Raw genomic sequence first — 8,650 nt, forward strand, 5'->3', positions numbered from 1 at the left:
TTCCGTTAATAACTGTTAAATGCTCCTCGGAGGCTCAGCTGCTCCCCATAGGACTTTGCTCTACAACCTTTTCAGCTTTGTTGCCATTCTCTGGATATGCTCCAAAATAAACAAATAGGGACTGAACAGCAAGGAGATGGAAGTAGTAGGGACGAGCTCTGTGGGATCTGTTTCATGGCAGCTCCCTTTTCCCCCTTCCACCTCCAGGCAGGATTTACAGAAGGATGGTTTTCCATGAAGGAGAGGTTGAGGGGTGAAGCTGTGGTGCTGGGATGAGAATCCTCTCCTCCTGAAATGATAGGAATGTGAAGCTCCCCAGCGTGATACTACATGAACAGTGCTGACCAGCTGGCTGTGGAGGACATGTGCTGTAGGGAACTTCAGATCTGTGCTATATCACCCACCAGAGATGCAATGGACTCATGGAAAATGGGGCTGGCCAGGTCCTGGAAGAGCTGTTTGCTCATCCCTCTTCCCCGCAGCGGGATCAGCTCAGCCTGAGTCACTCCTGAGCAATGTTTGTTCATCCTGTTCTGATAAACCTCCAGTGCTGGCAGCTCACCTCCCCCCGGGGCGGCTGTCAGAGCCTATCCCTGTCATCAGAAAACTTTTTCCCTTGTCAGATGTAAATCTCCTGTAATTCAGTGTCCCTGCTGGCCATATTAACCCATGGCCCTCCTCCTGCCTTGGGCAAGTAACGGGGAGTCCAGACTGCGAGCTGCTTTGCACAGCTGCTCCCTGAGTTTAATGTCCTGCTGGGACAGAGTGAGGATAAGGTCCTAGGGAAAGGGGCTGTGTCACACTCCTGGTTTTCCTTCTCCTTCACTCCCCTGTGCCAGAGACATGAATCGTAGAATCATAGAATGATAGAATGGCCTGTGTTGCAAAGGACCACAATGATCATCTTGTTCCAATCCCCTGCTGTGTGCAGGTCACCAACCACCAGCCCAGGCTGCCCAGAGCCACATCCAGCCTGGCCTTGAATGCCTGCAGGGATGGGGCATCCATGAGAAAGACCCTTGGCACAGCTTTGGCCTGGAGCAGTGAGCTCCCTCCCACCTGCAGGCACAGTATTGGGGTTCCTGAGGCCGTGGACTGTTCTCCCAAAACAGTTTGGATGTGGCCGTGAATGAGGCCATGTGCAAGCTTGTGAGGTCAGACCTCGGCGTGTCTGGATTGTAAATGTGAGGTATCCATGCTGGGCTCCTCCCCACCATTCTTCCACTTTCAGCTCTGTGGCATGTGTTGGGTCAGGAGGTCTATTATCTCTCTCCTTCCCTCTTGGACTTCAGTATTGTACAGCAGCAGGTGAAAGGCACTTGGGAACAGAAGTGTGAATACAGGCAGCAGCTCTCTATCCTCACAGATGGTGAGGAGCATGGCACAGCTCTGTCCTCTCCTTAATTTTTGGGAGTAAGGGGGTTTGGGCAAACCATTTCTTTAGGGTTGGGGTTATTCATCTGCTAGAGGGTCAAACATATCTCAAAGTTTCCAAGGGAAGATTCATCCTTTCTAAGATCTTGGGAGATGAAATAAAGAGGGGGATAAATCATCCCTGTCACATTGGCCCGAAACTCCTCCTGCTGTGAGTTTGCCATTTCACACAGCAGCATCCGAGGATGTGCTGATAGGATGCACAGAGGGAGGAGGAGCATCTCTTTCTTCTGTTGGACTGGGGAGGAGGGAACATGGATCCATCCACACTTTGTGATGTGCTCATGCTCTGGGAATGTGAGGAAGGGGAGGCTTTGTGAGGCTTCAGGAAGATGTTCTGTTCAGCAATGGGGACTCTGAAGCCTTATCAGAGGTTCAATCCCAATTTTTAGTGTCTCTGATTTTCTCTTCATTAAATTTTAGTCCTTGATTTGTCCCTGCTGCTGCGGTATCTCCTCCTACTGCTGGTCCTGCCTGAACAAGTATTTGTTTCTATTATATAATGACATGATGTTATAATTCAGGTTGGATATTAGGAAAAATTTCTTCTCAAAAAAGAGTGGTCAGGTGCTGGAATGGGCTGCCCAGGGAGTGGGAGAGTCACCATCCCTGGAGGGGTCCAAGAAACATTTAGATGTGTTACATGAGACAAATATTGGGGTTATGTTGGGGGTCGGTGGATGGTTGGACTTGATGGAAGTCTTTTCCACCCTTGGTGTTTCTATGATTCTATGATAAAATCCTGGTGTGCAAACATCCCCGACAAACAAAGAAGGGAAGCATTTGTGCCAGGACTGGGAGGAATGTAAGGATAAATAGGGAGGAAAAGATAAAGGAAAGAAGGAAATGGAAATGCCATCTTGAATATCTGTGTGCACATGGGGTAGGTGGGGCCTGGTACCCATCATGTACGTGGCATCATAGGATCCAGAATCATAAAATGGTGAAATCATAGAATCATTAAGGTTGGAAAAGACCCCTAAAATCCCCAAGTCAACCCCAACCCATCCCCACTGTGCCCACTGTGTCCCTCAGTGCCACTTCTACCCTTTTCTCGTTGCGCTGTTGAATTTTAAAGCAACTCTTAGGTTCAGAACACCTCTCCAGAAGATCCTGGCTCTTCCTTTGGTGAAGGAGCTGGTACAGAGGACTGCAGCATGCCCAGCTCCATCGTGAGTTCCCTAAAACCCATCCCTTTTCTACTCAGTCAGCACTCATAGCAGCACCCCTGGATTGCCTGTGTGCAGAGGAGGAGGCTCACAGAAAACCAGCAGAGGCACAGCCTTTGTACTGGTTGCTATGGAAATCTCTTGTGTTTCTCTTCTGCTTCTTTTCATCTATTTACTGTGGCACTAAAACAATTTGTCTTTTTGGTCTCTTTTAATTCAAGCATCAGCTCCCTCTCTGATGAAGATCTATGGCCAACCTGGACAGCAGAGATGGCCGCAGGGATGGAGGTGAAGCCCTACACATTTGGGCCTGCTCAGAAGACATGCTGCTGGGGAGAGGAAGGAGAAACCTCTGCTCAAGAAACAGCTTCTGAGTGTGGTTGGTCTCTGCAGGGCTGCTTTTGCTGGGTGGCTTTTCCTAATGGGGCTGGAGGGAGGGAGCTGGGGCTCTGGGAGCTTGCTGAGGGCTCCCATTTGCTTCTTGCTCTCTTATCCACAATTCTGGTCTTTAATCATCTCTATTTCAAATGACAAAAGGGATATGAGTGTACTGATCCTCTTTGTTGTGGGCGTCCGCACGACACCGGTCTGCAATAAAGGTAAGTGAGAGGAAACCAAAAAATCCTCATGGCTCTGTGGATCCGTATGGCAACAGGAGGGAAGCACTGCTCTGGTGCTGGGACCAGGTATGGTCCAGAAATTGTCCCTGCTGGATGGAAGGAGACAAGGAGTGTTATTTCTGCAGGTCCTCCTGGAGCTGGGAAGGAGCAGAGCACCTGGGAAGAGGAGGCACTGCCTCCATGCAGAGCTTTAGCTCTCTGCAGAAGTTCTAGCAACAGAGGTTGGGATTTGGAAAGAGATCTTTGCCAGATATTCTCCCACAATGTTGCTGCATACCCAACCTGGCCTCGGCAGGATTTGCTTTCTGAGTCTTCAGCTTCCAAGCGAAGCCTGTGCGATTTGGGACGTGCGGAGCTCATGGCTGGCCTGCAGAGGGTATCCTAAGCCTGTGCACGGCTCCAGCCTCACATCCTGCCACCCCAAGCCAACACCTCTGCCTCACCCAGCCTGTCAAGGAACGATTCTTTGCTTCTCACCTTTCCCGAGAAGCTGGCAGCGTTTTGCCACTGTCACTTTGTGGCTCTCCCATTGACGATGCCAGCTATGGGGTCACTCATCCACAACCCCCCGTGCAGGGAGGGAGGATGTTCTGCAGTAGAGATGGGAAATACAGACAACTTTCCCAGCTTTCCTCTTTGTCCTTAACATTGCTGCACCCCTTGGCTTACCCTTGCATCTCTGACCTTCTCTGTGTCCTGCTCAGCCTCTCTGCTCCTTGCCTTGGACAATCCATCCCATTGCTTGTGCTCCATGGGGACTTGCTCTGCTGCCTCTCTTCACCCACTTTCGGTCACTGATCTCTATCCCTGGAGGGAAATCTCTGCTTTTCTTCCCTGTCCTCTCTCCATCAGTTTGCCCTGATTATAGACTACTTGCTGTGTGTTGCTCTTGTGCTTGCCAGTGAGCTCAGATGATCAAAAATTACTGAATTTCCCTCTCCATGTTCTATTTGTAAATTATCTCATTGCCTGTTTTTAAGCCTTATCAGTTGATGATTACCCCAAGCTTTCAAAGGTACAGATTTAGGTCTCTTAAAAGTTCCCCAGCACTCAGAGTCATGCTAAAACTACCTTTGCTGCAGTGCTTATGGTTTTCTGCATGGAGAAACAACCATTTCCAAACTCTGGCAAGCCATTGCTGGCCTGTGCTGTTGTGGATTTTGACCAGATCCTGTTGCATACCCACAAAATCCTTGGGAACACACCTGAGCTATGATGAACAGTGTTACCTCCAGCACTCTGGGCTGCAGGTGTTATCTCCTGCAGTTGTTACATCGCTGCAGTGTGACAAATGTGAAGGCTGCTCCCACGTTGTGAATCAGGAGAGGAAGGGTGATGTCCTCTGCAGATTGCCTTTGTGGGCCTTGCCTTGAAGAAACCTCCAGGAGCCTCCTGAGCTCCCACCAGCATTAATCACTCATCAGGAGGAGAGCAGGCAATCAGGTGCTGGGAAAGGTGATGTCTGAGTATTTGAGGTCGATACCAACCCTCTCTGTTTGGGTGGGTGCAGTGGGATGGAGAGTCCAGCGAGCAGTGAAGGAAAGGAGTGAGTATTATACGAGATTCACCTCAAGCAAGGGAAGCTTGACAGCAGCCAGGACAAGAAGTGACAGCATAAAAACAGCCTGAAGGACCCTTGCCAGCACTTCTCTTCCCATTCAGTTTGGAGGTGCAGAGCCAGTGGTGAGAGCAACTCCTGGGGCATTGTGCACGAGGGTCAGACATCTGCAGCTCAGAGAAGAATGTTTTTCCTCTGCATCTGCTTCTCTCCATCTCTGTGTGGTTCCCAGATGGACCAGTGGGGAATGGAGTCCCGAAGCCCTAATTACCCAAGTGTCCCTCTCTGGCCTTATGACCTATGTGCCTCAAGGGCCATTGATCAGCACAGGTTCAATGGGGCAGGAGCCAAACGTCCTTGCCCTTGAGTGGGCTCAGTGCTTTGATTTCTTTTTCCCCTTTCAGGTTGCTCTGTGTCACTCTGTGTCTGCGAGAGGGGAGTTTTGTGAAGCTGTGGCATGAAGAAAATATGGATTTTGCTCCATTTATCTCTACTTAGTGGAGTATGGCAGAGAGGCATCATCCTATTCCACCCCCATCCCCTTCTGATGGAAGGACTCCATCTCCATTGGCTATAGATGAGTAAAGTAGACCTTGAGATATTCTGTGATTCTATGATTCAAGTTGGAAGGGACCCATAAGGATCACTGAGTCCAACTTCTAGCATGCCAGTGTCAGACTGTCGAGTCATTTGAGTTGAAAGGGACACACAAAAGTCATCAAAGATGAATAAATTCCATCAAATGCATGCCAGACATTATTTACATGATCACTAGCCATCAATGGAGATGAGTAAAGCCTGTGGAGCTACAGGAGGGATCTCACCTCTGCTCTGTGCAGCCCTGGGTTTGGGTGTCAGCCTTCCCAATGGTTGCAGTTCATTGAACTCTAGATTCCCAGAGGTTGGAATGGACCTCAAAGCCCCTCCCAGCCGCCCTCCCCCTTCCATGGGCAGTGACACCTCCTACAGCCCAATGCCCACAGCCCCAACCACAGCCTTGGGCACTGCTGGAGGTGGGCACTCACAGCTCTGAGCTGCAGTGCCAGAGCCTCAATGTGAAGCATTTTTTCCTAGTGTCTTGTCTAAGTCTACTCTATTTATTTAAAACCCATTAGCCTTTGTAGTGTAACTGTACTCCCTCTAGGTGATGTTTCCTTGCTCAATGGAAGGAGCTTGCTGCTGGCTTGGATGGCTGAGGGTCGGTGGTGTGGGCTGGCCATGGGGATTCAGCATGGTGGTTGCTTTGGGATGGCCATCACTGAGGATTTATGCCTGCATTCCCCATGGTGGGCAGAAGGAACAACGTGTTTTAGCAACATCTCCACCACCCCTGGGTCAGGGCTTGCTCCTGCTTCTTTGCAGCCAGATTTCTTTACATCCAGCAGGTTTCCAGTCCGATTGCCCACTGCTGGCAGCTCTAAACCATGTGGTTACCCTGGCCCATGGTTCCAGGCTGCAAACTTCCAGCTACTGCACCCTGCAGCCCTGCCAGCTTGCTGTCCTGCCACGAGGCTCGCATGGCACGGGATGTTGTTGGAGCCCACGCTGTTTATTCAGGGGTTGGTAGGAGAATCTCAGTTTTCATTCGGAAAACAAAAAGGAATTGCCCAGAAAACATGAAGTGAGTTGGACCTAAAGGCTCAGGAACCAGAAGGCAAATAGAAAGGACCCAGGTTTTATTATTTGCAAGCCAATCCCCTGGTTTTGGAGCCTGCTTCATGATCGCAGATGGATTGATGTTGGCAGAATCGAGCTGTCCACCAGATTCCTTCACAGATTAAGATAAAGAGCCTCATTTTTTTTGCCAAAGGGTGAATGTATTCTTTATGAGATGTAAGAGAGATGTAACACAGCACCTTGCTCCCAACAAGCCTGGCCTTTATTTCCTGGGTCTGCACTTAGGACATGGCTGAACGTTCTCATAACTTTCTGCCCTGATGCAGGGCCAGGATCTACAGTCCTGAATTCAGCGGCTGCTGTTGCAGCAGAAATGCAAAATAACTTCATTGATCCAGGCTTCACATCCCCATTTTTCTCTGCCCTTCCATAGCCACACGCAGACCTGAGCTACAAATGTGCTTTTCAGGTCTGCCCTGTGCAAGGGAAGAGCTGGGTGAGGAGGTACCCCTCATCCTGGGGGGAGCTGGAAGGAGTTTGCTATTTAGCCCAAACTCTTTAATATCGCTGTTGTGTGATGTGTGTTAGCTAAATCCATCTGGTCAGGATAAATCTACACCATGCAGAGGCTCTGAAGACAGAAGGATGGTGAAAAAATGTGGGTTCTTTGATCACATCCCCATCCCAAACCTGCGTGGATGCTGCAAGGGTTTCACCCCAGCAGAGAAGAGCAGTGTGGATGGGCTCTGGGTTGCTCTGACAATCAGCTCTTGTAACCCACCAGGGACCTCTGGATCCAGAACGCAGGCATTCTGCTGGCTGCTCTAAAACCCAGCCCTGTATTTTGTATTGAAGGTGTGTGGTCGTGTCAGGATTCCTCCGGTCAGCCATGAAATCCAACAGCAGCTGCACTGTGCTTCCTGCAGACGGACGGTGCCAGACAGAAGGTGCCTGGCTTACAGCTCCTGTGTTTTTGGTCCTTCATCAGCACCATGCTCACAATCCACAGGGGAAGGCAGTGAGTGGTGAGGTGATATTATTTTTAGAGCTCGTTCGTAAACAAGTCGACCTGTGACCATCCCTACAGCCACCCATCTCTGCCTCCAGCTCTGTGCTCTTCAAGGATCACAAATATTCCCATGTGAGAGAGTGGAGGTGAGGTGAGGATTCCTCCGTGTCTGCTTTGCTGCTGTTCATGGTTGCCAACTTCTTCCAGAGAGATGCATCCAGCTGTGTCCAGGGTGCAGGAATGCATCGTGGTTTGTCCACATAAGATCGAAAGGGAAGTACCAAAGCTGATGATTTAATCTGTAATTATAACAGGTTTGTTATTACAAAGGAGATTTCCCATTCTCACAGCCAGCTCTGGGAAATAGGCACCTGCAGCTGTGGTTTGGTACAGGGGATGGTGTTGGGCTTCTGGGACAGGGCTAGAGACAGGGAAGAGAGATGGGAAGAAGAGCTTTTGTTGTAGAATTTCCCTGTGACCATCTTCCCTTCCAAGCTAAATGGGGAACGTGGTCGGTCTGAATGGGATTTGAGGGTTTGGGGGCATGTTGGCACTTGTGGCTCAGTGCCAATCTCAGGTGGGTTGGTGCTGGGCATGAAGACCTCACACTCTGATCCTGAGATTGAATGAATGGAAGACAATCCATAACAAACTGGCTCAGGATCAAAACTAGGGGAAGTCTATCCTGACTGGGGGCGTGGGAAGCAGGAGATGAGGAAAAATCTGGTCTTGGGGATGTAAGGGAGCTGCAGGAACCCATCTGTGTGAGATATTCTGACCATAGGATGTGGTGCTGCTGAGCTGATGTGAGCCACATCACTTGGAGGAGTACTGGGATGGGAATTGGGGTACAGAGTGGCCACAGGGCTCATCATCTCTGCTCACCTTGGTGGCCCCAGGAGGGGAGTTAGGATTAGGGTTAGGTTTAGGGTTAGTGGTTAAGGATAGGGATAGGGTTAAGGTTAGGTTTAGGGTTGGGATTAGGGTTAGGGTTAGGGTTAGAGTTAGGGTTAAGGTTACGGTTAGGCCCCAGGAGAGGGGGCTGCAGCTCCACTGTTAGCATGGACCCCACTCCAATGGGCTTTATATGGAGCAGGGAGGGTTGCAGCCCAGCTCGGAGCACGGACCCCACAGCAATGGGCTGATGGGACAGGGGGGGCTCAGCCCCGCTCTGAGCTCGGAGCTGGCAGCAGGGATGCAGGGGTTAAGCTTGTGGCTCCGCACCCCCCCGCCCCCCTCCGCC

This window comes from Meleagris gallopavo, chromosome 1, assembly GCF_000146605.3.
Source record: "Meleagris gallopavo isolate NT-WF06-2002-E0010 breed Aviagen turkey brand Nicholas breeding stock chromosome 1, Turkey_5.1, whole genome shotgun sequence".
Classification (NCBI taxonomy): Eukaryota; Metazoa; Chordata; class Aves; order Galliformes; family Phasianidae; genus Meleagris; species Meleagris gallopavo.